Here is a 16514-nt window from a genome sequence, read left to right as displayed (position 1 = left end):
TGTGAAGAATTGTTCGTGTCAACATGAGGGGGAGTTTACGTGACTGCACTCTTTTTCCCTTACTATGGTTTTTATCCCAATGAGTTTTTCCTAGTAAAGTTTTTAACGAGGCAGTATAAAAACACGTAATGAAGACAATCATTATGATCATCATCACAAGGGGGAGTGTTGAAAATTAATATTTTAATATTTAGTGTTGAATATTTGAATGTTGAAAATTAGGTAAAATTAGGTGTTGAATATTGAAATTTGTGTGTGATGATGAAGGTAATGATGTAATTTATTTTTGGATTATTTGTAAAGATTTTCTATAAATAGATCTCTCATTTGTGAAGAAAATCACAATTGAGTTGAGAGAAAAATATTATAAAGTGTGTAGTGTGATAATTTTGAGAGTTTGAGATTTTTACTTTTTACCGTAAATTTTTACTTTTTCACAAAAATTTATTTTTTCTATTGCTATGCTATCGATCGCCTACCTTTGTTTTTATGGTCTTCCACACCACTTTCATTGGAATTATTTTGTTACGTTTTTTTGGACTTGTGTTTGGCCAGCTATTGTTCTCTCTCTAATAGATCATCTCTAATCAAAAAATGTATTATAAAACATCAACAATATATAAAGATAACGCAAAAAAATTTCATATATGGTCTAAATAATTATTTCGATTAATCAATTATTGAAACATCTTATTATTTTAAAAAAACATCTTTAAAGCTATTCCAAAGTTCACACATAAAAATTACTTAATATCATAAAATACTGACTACAAAATTTATTTATACATATATAACATGTTGGAGAGCAATAATTCTACTTGCTAAAAAATCGAACTAAATGTGATGTTTATGCAGCTATACGGTTTGAAAATTTTGAATTATATTGTTATTGTCGACTATAATTTAGGTTAAAATCGTTTTTGATTTCTATTAGTTGTGAGTTTTGCAATTACTGAAAGTGAGATTGCTATAGATTAATAATTACAAAACAAAACAATCGAAACATGATGATTGAACTATTTTAGAGTTACCGTCAGCTATAATTTTTTAGCAGAACAACGAATATTCAATCATAAATATAAAAATAAAATTAGTTTTAAACAGTTCAATTCGTACAATTGAATTAATACAACTAGATAATACTCATAATACCCACAGCTGCATGGAGAACACCCGAAAAATTTATATCTTTATCCCCGCAGGGCCCAACGTTAAATATCTTCTAATGGGCCAGCAACAGCCAACAGTGGCCTAACCGTATGCTAATGTTCACCCAGGCGCAAGGTAACAATATTAAATTCTTTTAGTCTATCTTGCGCATTCGCAAATCGTAACCTAGTCCTGCCCTCCTCTTGAACTCCACTTCTTCTCCATAGGATTGAAGCTACTGGTCTTTCTGTTGTTCTTAATTTGCGCTTCTGAATTTGGGTAATCTTCTTCTTCTTTTCATTTGCAGAAGAATTAATGTAGTTTCAATTCTATGAATAAATAAATGTGCAAAGATCTTCCCTTTTGTTGTATATGGTAGTTCATTAGCGTGCGATTGATATATGTGCAGTTGACATTGAAAAGGTTCGGTGTCTTCTGGTAATGGTTATGGTATCGATGTGAATTTTAGGGTTGTGTAAATGAAGAATGTGGAAATACCTAAATGGCTTGAAGGATTGCCATTGGCGCCTGAATTTCGGCCTACTGACACTGAATTCGCTGACCCGATTGCTTATATATCCAAAATAGAGAAAGAGGCCAGTGCTTTTGGTATATGTAAAGTAATTCCGCCTTTTCCTAAGCCTTCGAGGAAATATGTACTTCATAACTTGAATAAGTCACTTTCCAAGTGTCCGGAGTTGGGTTCGAATGTGAATCTTGTTGCATTATCGAAAATGGATATTGCTGAGGATGAAAGTTGTGAGAGAGGTGTGAATGTTGGAGAGTGTAGGGCTGTTTTTACTAGAAGGCAACAAGAATTGGGATGTGAGAAGGGGAAAAGGATGAAGGCGCTGGTTGGAGATCAGTTACCAAGATATCAAAAGCAAGTTTGGCAGAGTGGAGAGTTGTACACAATAGAGAAATTTGAAGAAAAGTCAAAGAATTTTTCTAAGAGTCAGTTGGGTAGTGTAAAGGAGGTGAATCCTTTAGTTATAGAAGCAATGTTTTTGAAAGCAGCTTCTGAGAAGCCCATTTATGTTGAGTATGCAAATGATGTGCCTGGATCAGGCTTTGCTGAGCCAGAGGGGTTGTTGCGTTATTTCCACAGGGGTAGGAGGCGGAGAAGGAAGAGGAATTCATTTGACCGAAATAATTTAGGAAACTCAGATTGCAATAATAATGAATTAGGTATATCGAAAAATATCAGTTCTGGTAAAGATTCATGTAGCAATAACACTCCTAATTTATGCAAGGAGACGACAAATTCTTTACAACCTGTACAACTCCACCAAACCACTGCCTTTTCTGTGAATAAGGATTTTAACAGTAGTAGTGAGATCCAAGGTACAGCGGGTTGGAAGCTTTCAAACAGTCCTTGGAATTTGCAAGTAATAGCACGGTCTCCAGGATCGTTGACACGTTTTATGCCTGATGATATACCTGGTGTTACTTCTCCCATGGTTTATGTTGGAATGTTGTTCAGCTGGTTTGCTTGGCATGTCGAAGATCATGACCTTCATAGTTTGAATTTCCTCCACATGGGTTCTCCAAAGACTTGGTATGCTGTGCCAGGAGATTATGCTTTTAATTTTGAAGAAGTCATCCGGCTTCATGCCTATGGAGGAAATATAGACCGATTGAGTGAGTAATTGCTTTTCCCTGAAGATTAAACTTTTGAGCATCAAGATGATTTACATCGACCCTAATTTCTTTCTCTTGATCCTTTTATGCTGCTAACTTTCTGTTATTTTTATTCATGAAACGCTTCTCTCTGTTTCTTCTAAACATATAGATTTCTACTTGATTAATATTGGACAAAGAGCATGATCCTTACTTTGACGTTGATTCTGATCCAATATTGCATCTCTGTAGTTCTGAAATAACTTTATTATGATATCCATTCATTACAAAAAAGGCATGTCACATGACTGAGTAAAGGAAGAATTTGATTCTTTAGAAGAATGTCAGGCATTATCAACCCTTACCTTTCTTACTTTTTGAATCATCTAACCTAGTTTTTGACAAGTGTGTGGTTCTGACATTTCTGGGAGATTCAAATCGTGCTTCTCTTTTATTTTAATGCTATTCTTTGTTTTTTAACAGCTGTTCCGTAGTCATTAATTAATATTTGTGTATTGCGTGTGTTTAACGAAGTTATATTGTGAGGCCCGGGGCCGAAGATGACGGGGGGTGATCGCCGGTGCCATGAGGTTGCACGGATAATGAGCGGCTCCTGGCAGGCTTCTAGGCGGAGGGAACATGAATGAACTGATCTTACACCGGAAGGACAGGGATTCCGAGACTGTTCAATGTAATGGACTGTACAGTTGAAGAGGGCTTAAAAGATTTGATATGTACTACTCATACCACGAATGTGCATCTTCTTTTCGGTATCTTATCACATAAGAACTCTAAAGTTAAGCGTGTTTGACTTGGGGCAATTCTGGGATGGGTGACCTCCTGGGAAGTTTCCTAGGGTGCGTGTGAGTGAGGATATAAGCACGCTGGAAAGACTCGTCTTGGTACAGTGAGGACAGTCGTCGAATCTGGGGCGTTATAGTTGGTATCAGAGCCGACTTCTCCTAGTACGGTGTGGGTTCGGGGACGAACCAAGCGGAAGCTGGTGGGCATGTGAGGCCTGGGGCTGAAGAGGGCGAGGGGTGATCGCCTGTGCCATGAGGTTGCATGGACAATGAGCGGCTCCTGGCAGGCTTCTAGGCGGAGGGAACACGAATGAACCGATCTTACACCGGAAGGAGAGGGATTCCGAGACTGTTCAATGTAATGGACTGTACAGTTGAAGAGGACTTAAAAGATTTGATATGTACTACTCATACCACGAATGTGCATCTTCTTTTCGGTATCTTATCACATAAGAACTCTAAAGTTAAGCGTGTTTGACTTGGGGCAATTCTGGGATGGGTGACCTCCTGGGAAGTTTCCTAGGGTGCGTGTGAGTGAGGATATAAGCACGCTGGAAAGACTCGTCTTGGTACAGTGAGGACAGTCGTCGAATCTGGGGCGTTATATATATGTTAAAATTTGTTAATTATTTTTTAAAGAAAAAGTTACCCCCAAGAAGTTAAATAAACATGAAGGTGGGAGTTATTTTCATATTTTAAAGCACCAACATCCCAGTAAAAGTTGTGGAAAAGTAATTTGAGGAAAAATAGAGTTAATAAATTTCACATTTCATCTAAATTTTTCTTTTTTGAGTTGGAGTTAATTTTGGAATTTTACACATGTATACCAAAGGCAGTTACTATACCTCCATCTTGCTTTATTAAATATTAGTGCAAATATTTTTTATAATTCATTTGATTTATATTTAAATGAGGATCAAAATATAATTATAAGAAATAGTGAGGGACTACACTGTAATTTTGATATATAAATTAAAAAATAAATTGAAAAATAAAAGAATAAAAAAATGACCTCAATAAGAATTTAACCTATAATCTAAACCCCAACAAACAATGACTCTATTCGCTGAACTACATATAACTTACTTTAAAATTTTAACATTTTATTAATATATATAATTATTAAAACAGACCATGACACCAAAGTTAGTTATTCTAAGTGTCTCAAACTTAATAAAATAGTTTAAATATATATATTAAATAGTAATAGATTGTAACAAATGTTGAAAAATTTGTCAGACATGACCTTTCATTTGCTCATTTGTGTATTTACATTGATTAACAATGATTTGTTGTAGTAAGAGAATGAAAATTTCAGTAATTAATATTGTCAAGGTTTTGTCAAATTAGGAATTTGGTTTACTGGTCGACAATATAATCCTTGTATAGATTCCATGCATAATATTTTAGTGATAGGATGCTTGCTTAATCTTCACCCGTTTCTTGCGTTTTCAACTGTTCTTTGTATAAAGAGTTCAATGTCCAATGTTGGACTTGAAAACATTAGTCCATTTTAAACATGAAAATGCTTTCATCATATAGTAAGTACCCTATTTTTTTAGATTTGAAGAAGTGTCCTTGAGCCGTACATGTCTTGTTTGAACCGTAGAAGCAGCCTTATCTCTCTAGGTATAAAATTTGCTTCATCTTCGTAGCCAGCTTTGCTCTTGAGTATCAGTTCTTCATAGGAAGAGTATTTCAAATCCATTTTCATAAGTGCGAAGCTAATAATTGCATTACCAATGGAAACTCAGAATTAGATTGTTTCATTCATTTTCTGAAACTATGAATTAGATTGATTCACTCAGATGCAACTAATTTGTATTTTACAGCTGCCCTATCTCTATTGGGCGAGAAGACAAGCTATTGTTGCATCAGGCATACCTTGTTGCAGGTGGATGGATTTAGTTTTTGTTTGGTTTTATATTATTATTTCATTTTATATTCTTCTCCCCTTAGACAAATTAGAGGATGTCTTGCATGGTTGTCAGTTTTATGTGATGGAGGCTGATACAATAGCAGTGATTCAATTGAATTATTTTCTGCTAATCTTAAAATTATAATATATAGGTTGGTACAGAACCCTGGTGAATTTGTTGTGACTTTCCCAAGGGCTTACCACATTGGATACAGCCATGGTAATTGCTTGCTACTTTGTGTGATTATTTGACTGAAGTCTATCTCGTATGAATTTACTGATTAGTTTTTTGATATTTTTGTATTCTATACATTGTAACATTTAATGGATGCACTTATTTATATGAGCAACTGCTTGTGGGTTTTTTCAATTGCAACTTGATTGCTCATTATCATAGCTCAATATCAACCTTGTCCTTTTCCTTTACTAAAATCTTGATACCTATAATAACTTGTGCTTATTTTCTGTTACAGATTTGCATGTTTTTTTGAAGCATTCTGCTTTATCTTTACAGCTTGCACTTCTGTTTAAAAATTTCAGGTTTCAATTGTGGAGAAGCAGCTAACTTTGGCACACCAAAGTGGCTTACAGTAGCTAAGGAAGCTGCTGTTCGGAGAGCTGCCATGAATTACCTTCCCATGCTTTCTCATCAGCAATTGCTTTACTTATTAACCATGTCTTTTATTTCAAGGTTAACTTACTAACTCTGTTTCTCTTACTACTGTATAGTGTTGACCAAAGATTTTTTTATTTCCAGCTGTAGAGATTACGTTGGAGAGTAGCCTAAATGTAACATGTAGTTTGCTTACTCCTGATTTTCATGGACTCAGATTGGATTCTGTTGCCAAAATGACCAATCTGCTCGTGATGTCATAAGTTCCTTTTCGTAAATCATACAAGGTCCAAATTTTGAGTTATTCTTTCAAATGTCAATGGTGGTTTCTTGTTGTGACCTTGTATGTTGATTTCCATGAATGATAAAATTGCATGCCAAAGTGAATGGGACATGATTTCAGAAGAATGAGTGGTGCAGTATTACCCGCAATTCTGTTTTAAGATATGGAAAAGATTAATTCAGTTTCCTTTCATGTGGTGACTCCAATGCCCAAGTTTTCTGCTCGTGATTACTCTCTGAATTTATCTGTGTGAATGAATTGAAGTTTTCTTTAAAAGGAGGATGGAACAATAATCTTTTTTGGTACTTTTACGAAGTTGTGTTCATTTAGTAAAGAATTACTGAAATAATAATATTTTTAGTTTTGTATTGTCCTGGGCTTGAAACAGCCAAAGAATCTTGTTTTCGGTAGCTTTCTTGAATGGACATGAGGTTGGGCATGTGAATGTTTCAGTTCGAGTAACATATTTTGTGAAAAGTCTATGAGTGATTTCATATAGCTCAGGAGAGAATATCAATATTGGTTGCTCTTTGGGCACATGGACAAAGATATCAACAACTCATCATTTAGGTTATTTTTAATTCCATGTCAAACCATGTTAGCCTTAGCCAACTTGTTTGTTTGAGACTTGGCATTCAGATTGGGGTGTATACGGTGAAAAATATTTTCCTAAGGAAAGAAGGAATATTCATATAAACAGGATCTATTGTTTGTTCAAATGTGCATGTGTACACGTCCTTTTTAGTTTAACATGATAACTTTTTAATTCAAGGTTCAAGATGCTAAGTTGAATGGAATTTCATAAGTTTGACAATGTTGTTAATAATTGAATCACAGAATACCAAGATCCTTACTGCCAGGTGCACGGAGCTCACGTCTGAGGGATCGTCATAGAGAAGAAAGGGAATTGTTAGTAAAGAAAGCATTTGTTGCAGATATCTTGGATGAAAACAATCTACTAACTCTCCTCCTTCAGAGAAATTCCTCTTACCACGCAGTATTATGGGATGCTGAATTATTGGCATATTCAAGTAAAGAATCTCGGTTGTGCAGGGATGCAAGCTATCGAACATCTGCATCGACAGAAAAAACTTTTCCTGAGAATGAAGATAATCTTGATTACATTAGCCAGTTGAGCAAGTGTATCAATGCAGTTGGTTTCGATCTTAATGATGAGGACCTGGCATATGATTTTCAAATCGATTCTGGAGCTTTACCCTGTGTAGCTTGTGGCATTCTAGGTTTTCCATTCATGGCTGTTGTACAGCCATCCGAGGAAGCATCTAAAAATCTTTTGCTTGAAGGTATGCTTGTTACTCCAGGTGTGGAGGTCCTCAAATCTTTGGAATCTACTTTCCTTGCTGACCATAATCGAATGGACAAGGAGTGTACTGAAGGTACTAGGCCGAAATCTGCTGTGTTAATTCTCCTCAATTTCTCCTCATCAATTTGTCACTGTGGCATCTTTTAAATCAACTAAGTGTTAAAAGTGGCTTTTCTATTACAAACTGGCACGATAAATGAAAACATTTGAATGTGCTTATGCTGGATGTATACCCCAACCCTTTATTTTGTGGTGTGTTAAGAGTACTACTTAACTTTCTAAATAAATTATAAATTGACTTTTTTTCAGTCCCTACTGATTGGCGGGACAATTTTTTCCTTTGCTCTCTTTATTATGGTGATAAAAGTAGGCTGCTAATTGTTAGGTTTGCTGCCTAATTTGTCCTCGTTAGAATCTAGCCCCTCTCCAACTCTCAACTATAAGAGGCCTACTTCACCTTTGTTATGTTGAATGTGCTGGCATCTTCCCTTTTGTAGATACTACGGACAAGGCTAAATCAAATCATATTAATGTAAACCATGTGAATGAAGCTGTATCAATGGCTGAATCAAGCCAATTCATACGTTCATCCATGGAACAATATCTGGTCCCGGAACGTTCTTCACCTTTGGAGAGTGAAGCTGCTTCAACTGTTCAAATTACGAGGGGTTGGAACATTTCGAATACAATTTTAAAGCCACGAATATTCTGCCTAGAGCATGCAGTGGAAATCGAAGAATTGCTGTGCTCGAAAGGTGGAGCAAATGTTCTTGTGATCTGTCATTCTGGTAATTACAAGCTTATCGATTTGTGCATCAGAATTGTAGAGAATAAAAGTACGATGAAGTCAGTTAACATTTCAAAAATTGAAAATATTTGGCTGTTAGGCATGAATCTCTTACGAGGTGTTATGTTTCTTCTATGCCAGAAATACCAAAAATTAAACATGCCAATAAAATGCATGAGAAGCATATGCCTCTTTAAAGCAATAAAATGAAATGGAGTTATAGCATGCTCTTAATTGATATAAGCATAAAGCTGTATACCGATTGCTTTTTCCTTTGGACTTCGAGAATAAAAGCCCATGCTGCCATCATTGCTGAGGAAATCGCAGTTCCTTTCCATTGCAGTGAGATTACTCTAGACACTGCATCTCAGGAAGATTTGAACTTGATTGGTGCCGCAATTGACTGTGAGGAACAAGTTGAATGTGCAGGAGACTGGACCTTCCAGTTGAACATCAATTTACGAAACTGTGTAAAGGTCAAAAAGAATTCTGCTTCGAAAAAAGTTCAGCGATTATTGACTTTGGGAGGATTGTCCTGTGTTGTAACTCCTATGTCAATTAAACCCTGCCTCAATTGGCCATCCAGAAAGGTTCGCTCGAGGAGCCAAGCAAAACATACGTTGCCGAGGAAACAATGTATTTGCATTAAGGCCGTGGAGGATGTGAAAACAAAGTTGGAGCAACAAGTGGTCTTGAACGTTGATAGAATCATTCAGTATTCAAGGCGAAAATATAAAAATGGCAGTTGTGGAGGAATAGGAGGGCTGGCAGACACAAATAACATCATCTTGCAAGATATTTCGGATACTAACCACATAGATCTAGATACGACAGCTAAAAGCATGACCATAAATACTACTGTCAGAATTGAAAATGGTGGAGACGGTTCATCTGGGCCCTGTGCTTCTGCTGCAAAGAGCAAATCAGAAACTAATCATGACCATTGCATGCTTTTGCCAACAGGAGGCTTTGTTGAGAATTATCCATCTGACCCTGCAAATTCACCTGTTACATCTCTACAAGTGATTGCAATCGCTGAGTCACAAGCTACTGTGTATGAACAGAGAGTAAAAGACAAATTTGAAAATCATGCCATGATCCCCAGGCGCATGAAGTCACGGGATCTGGTGGGAGCATAGAGGAAAATAAGGTGTTGAATCTTGATAATCCTGATGATTCACCAAAAGCTGAACATGGGATTTGTCGGGCTATTGACAATGAAACTTTGACAGACAAACAAACAGTCGATGAATTTGTTGTAGCAAGCAAAAATGATTTTCAGATTGCAGAAAACGATCTTGTTCAATCTGTCGGAAATGATTTGATAAAAAAATCCTCTGGACGTGCCTACTTCGCCAAGTCTTCGAAAGAAGACCTTCCCCTGAATTGGGATGGAAAGGAGGAGGAAGCCTTTGCCGATCACCTTGTCGTAGACAGTGTAATGTTGAAACTCTCTTGTTCCGGAGAACCACATGACATTCAGGCAGATGGAGATAATCGAAACAAAGGTGTTTCTAGATTTAATGAACTTGTAAATGAATCAATTTCGGGTTTGGCTGAAGAACTTCAGGCCCCATGTAAGACACATGACACTGTAGAATCTTGTAGTGATAGTGGCAACAACGGATCATTTCAGGAGAAAAGAGAGTCGGATGATTCAAACTCCAACATGGTTCATTCCAGATCGAACGCTAAAACTGGAAACAAACGGAAAAGAGAGATTGACCTGCAAACAGAAGATCGATCCCTCGTTGGAGGCTTTATTAAAAGCCCCTGTGATGGTTTGAGGTCTAGGGCCAGAAAAGATGCAAATTACAAGGACAATAAGAAACGTGTTGATGTAACAGTCACCGTAAAGATGTTGAGAAAGACATCTAATGATTCAGTTTTCCGCAAGGATAAGAATGAAATCCATAAGGGACGTCACAAATGCGACTTAGATGGCTGCCCTATGAGTTTCCGGACGAAGGCAGAGCTCCTCCTGCACAAAAGAAACCGGTGCCCAGTCGGAGGATGCTGGAAAAAGTTCAACTCCCACAAATATGCAAGGCAACACCAACGTGTTCATGATGATGACCGGCCTCTTAAATGTACATGGAATGGTTGTACGATGTCATTCAAATGGGCTTGGGCAAGAACAGAACATTTACGGGTGCATACTGGGGAACGGCCATATGTCTGCAGAGTTAAGGGATGTGGCCTTACTTTCAGATTCGTTTCAGATTTTAGTCGACACAGGCGAAAAACAGGGCATTATGTTAGCACAACCAGCTGAGAACCTCAAATCGAAATCAGCGATGAAGCTTTGAACAAAAGGAGCTCAAGAATTATTGGTTTGTGCTCGAATAATAGCTTAGTTTAGGAACGGATGGAACCTTGTGTAAGTAGGCATTTTACTTTTGTTGCTAATATTTTGATTGTAGGGATAATAACTCCTGTCTTCTTCACTTAACGTGAAATTGCAAAAAGTTGGGATCTCAACAATTGGTATTTTTACCAAATAGCAATTCTTGAAAATTCCCTTTCGATTTCTTAAACTTTGACCCTTCAAAAATTTTCCTTAATATTCTCCTATAACTTTTATTTAATTTCAGAAAATAACCAAAATATATCTATAATATGAATTTTAATTATATATTCTCATAAATATTTTTGTCAAATGATAATAATTTTAAAAAAAATGGTATGTTAGCTAATGGAGAGACCATCCGATTGCAGTTGGCACTAATCCACAACTCCAACCATTAAACTAGGGTACGCGTATCGAACAGACTAATACATTGGGTGGGGCAATGTTTTCAAAATCGGATCGGCCGATTTGACCATGAATCAGTCACGGGTCCAATCCAAAAATTGTTAAAAAATAATTTTGGATGTCAAACCGGTTAAGAACATGTCCGACCGGTTCGCACATTTTAAATTTTTTTAAAAAGAAATTCAATTTTTTATTTTTCTTTTAAATTTATATTAAAATTGTAATTTTTTTTGGTTATATATATAATTATTTGTTTTTGAACTTTAATAGAAATATTAGTTTTAGTAATATTAGACCTTATTTTGATTTATTTAGTTTTTAATATATAATTGTAGGACAAAATGCTTATCATTTTACCAAAAAATTACCCAACAATATTTCTCTTAATAATTGCACTCCTTGCAATCAATGGTAATAGAACATGTGACCTTGGCAAAAATACCCTTGGTCTTGAATGCTTAGAGATGCTGGACTATGCGGATGTTTACCCAGTCAACAAAGTATGAAATTTCTTATTCAGCATATCTGTCGATTTCTTCTGTGTGGATATTTATGGATGTCTGAATAGAAGATTTGGGGCATGTTTCCACTGGTTCTTCATGACGAACATGCATTTTTCCCTTGCTCGTGAAAACTAGATTCTTAATTCCAGATCATGTGGATTCTAGAAAAGGATCTCGAATAACTACGCCTTATGCTGGTCTGGAGCCATAAGAAAAGAACTTGAACCTCCAACTGTGGATCTTTTTTGTGCTGGGGCAGGAGCTTGAGTGTTTTTAGGTAAAAAGGCTTTTGGGACATGTGGTGCAGTAGCGGGAGCAGCAACATGTTTGAAAACTTTGTGAAAGTGTAGGTTATCACTCTCTGAAGATACTGGGGTAGAGGAAAGATTTGAAATGGCTGTTGTTTTCTTGATGCGGATGGTTGGTTTGGATATTTATTTGGATGGGTTTTGCTTGGGAGGAGGTTGAATGGGACCAAAAGATTCACAGTGACGAGTTTCCTCTTGGTCCTCTTCTGCTTTTGAGCAGCTTCTTGGTGACCCCCTATTTCTTTCTTTTCTGTGAGAAATTCAGGCAAATAATGTTTGGGTCGAAGAGAGACCACATTATCAGCATTTAGCATAGTAGTAGAGCTGCCATGCTTTTCAGATGTGAATCCAAATCTAGTATCCTTGAGGAGTTTGCTGATCTTCACAACAAAACCACTGAAACTCTTCTTCTTGACCATTGCAGAAAGTGATTTAAAAAGAACAATTATCCAATTGGCTTGGGTTCTAGTAGTACTGGCAGACATCACCTGGACCTTCTCATCTGTCAATTTGTCAAAGGTTCTAATCTTTATTCAAACCCCTTATAAACATTTCATCGATCCTAACAAGTGGTACCAGAGCGGATTTATCTCTTTCTGAAACATCTACTATATATTCATGGCATCCTTCATTAAGATTCCTATGTTCCCAAAGGAAGACTTCGACGACTGAAAAATCATAATGGAAGATCATCTTCCAGCACAAGACGATGATAGGTGATATGTCGTCACTGACGATCCCTATTAAATCATGAAAGTTGATCTAGCAGTGGCACTTACAAAACGTACTCCACAAATGCTGGAAAAAAACATAAGCGAGTGGACCAGCGAAGATAAAAAGAAAGCAAATCTTGATAATGTAGCCAAGGATATTATGTATAAAACCTTGAAAAGAAAACCTTCAACAAAATCAAGATGTGTTCTTCTGCAAAAGAAATATGGGAGAAGTGGATCCATATATGTGAAGGAAATAACCAAACAAAGGAAAATAAACTCTCACTAGTAATTTAGAAGTTTGAGAATGTTAAAATTAAGAGTGGAGAATCTCAAAATGATTTTGATGAAAGATTCATTAGCATTATTAACGAGTTAGCAACTCTTGGAGTATGGCAACAGAGAAATTGTTCTCAAGGTTATGAGAGCACTACCTAGAGAATGAGATTTAAAAGCCATGGCAATGAGAAAATCAAAGGATTTAAGCAAAATGGAACTACATGATCTGTTTGCAAACTTGAAGGCCTACAAATTTGAACTGGAAGTAAGAAGTGGTGAAGAACCTTCATCAAGCCAGCCACCTAAAACTCTTACTACTGCTGTTGTTGTTCCAAATATCTCAACTACTTCTACTGCTGAGACAATATCTGAAAGGACTGTTGAACAAATCAGCAACGATGTCATGTCATTATTTGTAAAGAAATTCTCAAGATTTATGAAGAAGTGCCACAAAACCTATCAAGATCTCAATCGAAACTTCAAGAAGGAGTCACCATCTGGTATTATAACATATTTCAACTGTGGAAAGAATGGTCATTTTATTGCAAATTGTCCTAAACCCAAGAAAGATGACTACAAGAAGAAAGTACATAAACGTAATGACAAGAAGTCCCAAAAATATCGAAAAGCAATGACTGCGGAGGAAAGCAAAAGCAAGTGGGAAGGCTCTAGTTTTGAACTTCTGACTCGGAAAGTCGATCCAGTGACAATGATGCTGAAGATGTTCAGTGTCTCGTAGTAGATATTGATTCAAACTCGAAACTGGTGAGGTATTTGATTTCAACTCTGAAGAATTTACACGTGATAACCTAGTTCAAGCACTGCATGATATGGTTAAAGAGTTCTCGATGTTATCTCAATCATTCGAGGAAGTCAAAGATGAAAACCAGAGCTTAACTAGTCAAGTCAATAAGTCCAATCATTTGGACAGTTTCAATGATCTTAAAGCCAAGGCGATTAAGTTAAAGACTGAGAATGAAAGAGTAAATTATGATTACCAAGCATTACTTATTGAAAATCAGAAGCAGTCGTTAATGGTAAATGCATGAAATAAATTTTTTGTTTCATTAGAGAAGATGCAAAAGCAACGAATGCAATCTGGAGAAAAAACATATTCACTTTGTTAAAATATATTTACAAATGCAAGGAAAATATATTCACTTTGTTAAATCTAGTATGGTATATATATGAACACAATGAACCTAATGTTCAAGTTTAGAACCTATAAATCAGATGAACAAAGGCAGACATCTTAGTCTTGGTTATGTTAAACCCAAGATAAAAACCCATCTGAACCATGGATCCATTAGTGGATCAGGTCCAATAGCACAATCCTCCAGAAAGGCTGAACACTACTGATACTATAATTGTAGGAACAAGCGTTTTCTGTTTTATCAAAAAAACGATAGCTGGTGGTAACGGTGCAATAAAAATATTTTAAACATACTGCAGCTCAAGCACCACATTTTGATTGTTCTACCTAGCAGGGAAAATTATTACACCCAACAATTATTTATATTTGATTATATGTATTGTTTAGATTTTAAAATTGGATAAATATTTTTTTTATTATTTATATATACACATTTAAGATATTTAGAATTTAAAATTTATTATTTTCTATAATATTGATAGGATCGATTGAGGGATACTCGTTGAACTACAATAGCTTGATTTTGAAATATTAAACACCATAAATTAAATCGAGTTTGGTTTTCAAACCAAGCAGAAATCACTCAAAATAATCATCTGTAGTTATCGATTAATTATTTTGAAAATAGTAGCAATAATTAAATGCAATAAATAAATAGACACAAATTTATTTATGGTTGTTCGGAGATTAACAACTCTCACATCACCCATTATATTTTCTTGAAAGGGGATCGGTTACGGTGTCCGTTTGCGCAACGGAAGTTTAAAATTTGTTTCAACAAGAACATGAAAAACCGAGCACCCACTAAGTGTGTAGCAAATACGAAAACACACAAATGTCATACATATGGTGTTTAGACTTTTTACCTATCAATCACAAGGATTGATATTATGGCTCCAACCAAGTTGTAAACAACTTGGCTCTTGAAGGTAGACAATCTACAAGCTTCCTTCTTTCCTTCAAAATAAGGTCCACCACTAACAAGGTAGATCCACTCTAATTTTGCAATAGAAAAATTAGAGCTTTTTTCTTTGAGAAGTGTAGAATTTCCTCAAAAATTGAAGAACAAAAATTGGAGAGAATAATGTGTGAAATTTCGGCCACTATGATGTATGGTCTAGGGGAGAATGAGTTATCTTGGTTGTATAAAAAGCTAAAACCCATTTTAGCATGCCAAGCCTTGAATATTAAAAAAGTGGTCTCCCAACACTTCACCTCCCCATGCACATTATTTTTTTTTGGGCCTGTAACATTACAAAGCCCATAGACTTTTATTTAAATGTCTCAAACACATTTGAGACCATTTAAACTTTACTTAATTTCACTCAAGCCCACTAGTTTAATAATAATTTCTAATTGGTCTCTACAAGTCCTAATGTTGTTTGATTAATTCAACACTTGAATTAATTTAATTATTTGGACTCTACTAGGTCTACTAGTGTTTAATTAATTCCACAGTTGAATTAAATTAATTTAGTCCATAATAATGTTTATGAAAATCACAATTTTCAAATACATTATTTATTTGACCAACTTTTAATTTAGGAACACTTCCACAAATTAAAAGTTACATTCCCCTCAAAGAAGTCATACTTCTATTTTTCTTTACGCTTATAAACTCTTTTATAAGCCGTTCAACACATTGAACTATTTTACTTCCCAACGGGATCTACAAAGTTAGCACTTGTGTGACCCTCAATGGTTCATTGATACAACTAGCCGTGGGTTCACATCTCCATGTGATTCGGACTAAACATGTCCTTATTTGAGCATACCCCAATTGCTCCATTCTTACTTATCAACTCCTTGATAACAAGAACGTCAGAACTCAAGTCTGATAGTACCCAACCAATCATGTTAAACGCCTAGCAGCATCGCTTACATGATTCCCTAAGTATCAAATGATAGTGCCTGCAAGAACCATTCAATTATGGTTAGCGTACAGTACGGTCCCCTTCATCTCATATATCCCGACCGATTCGACAACCTGTATATCGAGAGTTTTCAATCAATCGATACTATGTGTCATGTCGTAGTTGCATCGATGATGTCATCTATGAAACCCCTTTCATAATTACCACCATACTTTGATCAGAGATTTCATACTACATACACATAGGATATCCATACCCGAAGGTAAGCGGTGAATCCCCGACTACAATGCATCGACTCCTATATGTTTCGACAAAACACCCAACCTTGCCACCTCATGACCCCATGAGAGTCGGAAAACAAGTCAAAGTGCAATGCTAGCAGATAGAGTCTCAATGTTGTCCCGGGTCATAAGGACTAATGGTGTATAACCA

At 36.0% G+C, this 16514-nt stretch overlaps 1 pseudogene; it reads left to right on the top strand.

Moving 5' to 3' along the window:
- Positions 1 to 1282: 1282 nt before the first annotated feature.
- On the top strand, positions 1283 to 11000 carry LOC140976656 (lysine-specific demethylase ELF6-like; annotated as a pseudogene).
- The last annotated feature ends 5514 nt before the right edge of the window (positions 11001 to 16514 follow it).

This window comes from Primulina huaijiensis, chromosome 5 (genome assembly GCF_012295235.1).
Source record: "Primulina huaijiensis isolate GDHJ02 chromosome 5, ASM1229523v2, whole genome shotgun sequence".
Classification (NCBI taxonomy): Eukaryota; Viridiplantae; Streptophyta; class Magnoliopsida; order Lamiales; family Gesneriaceae; genus Primulina; species Primulina huaijiensis.
Note: the sequence above shows the minus strand (reverse complement) of the source record. Positions and strands in the feature narration are given on the sequence as shown.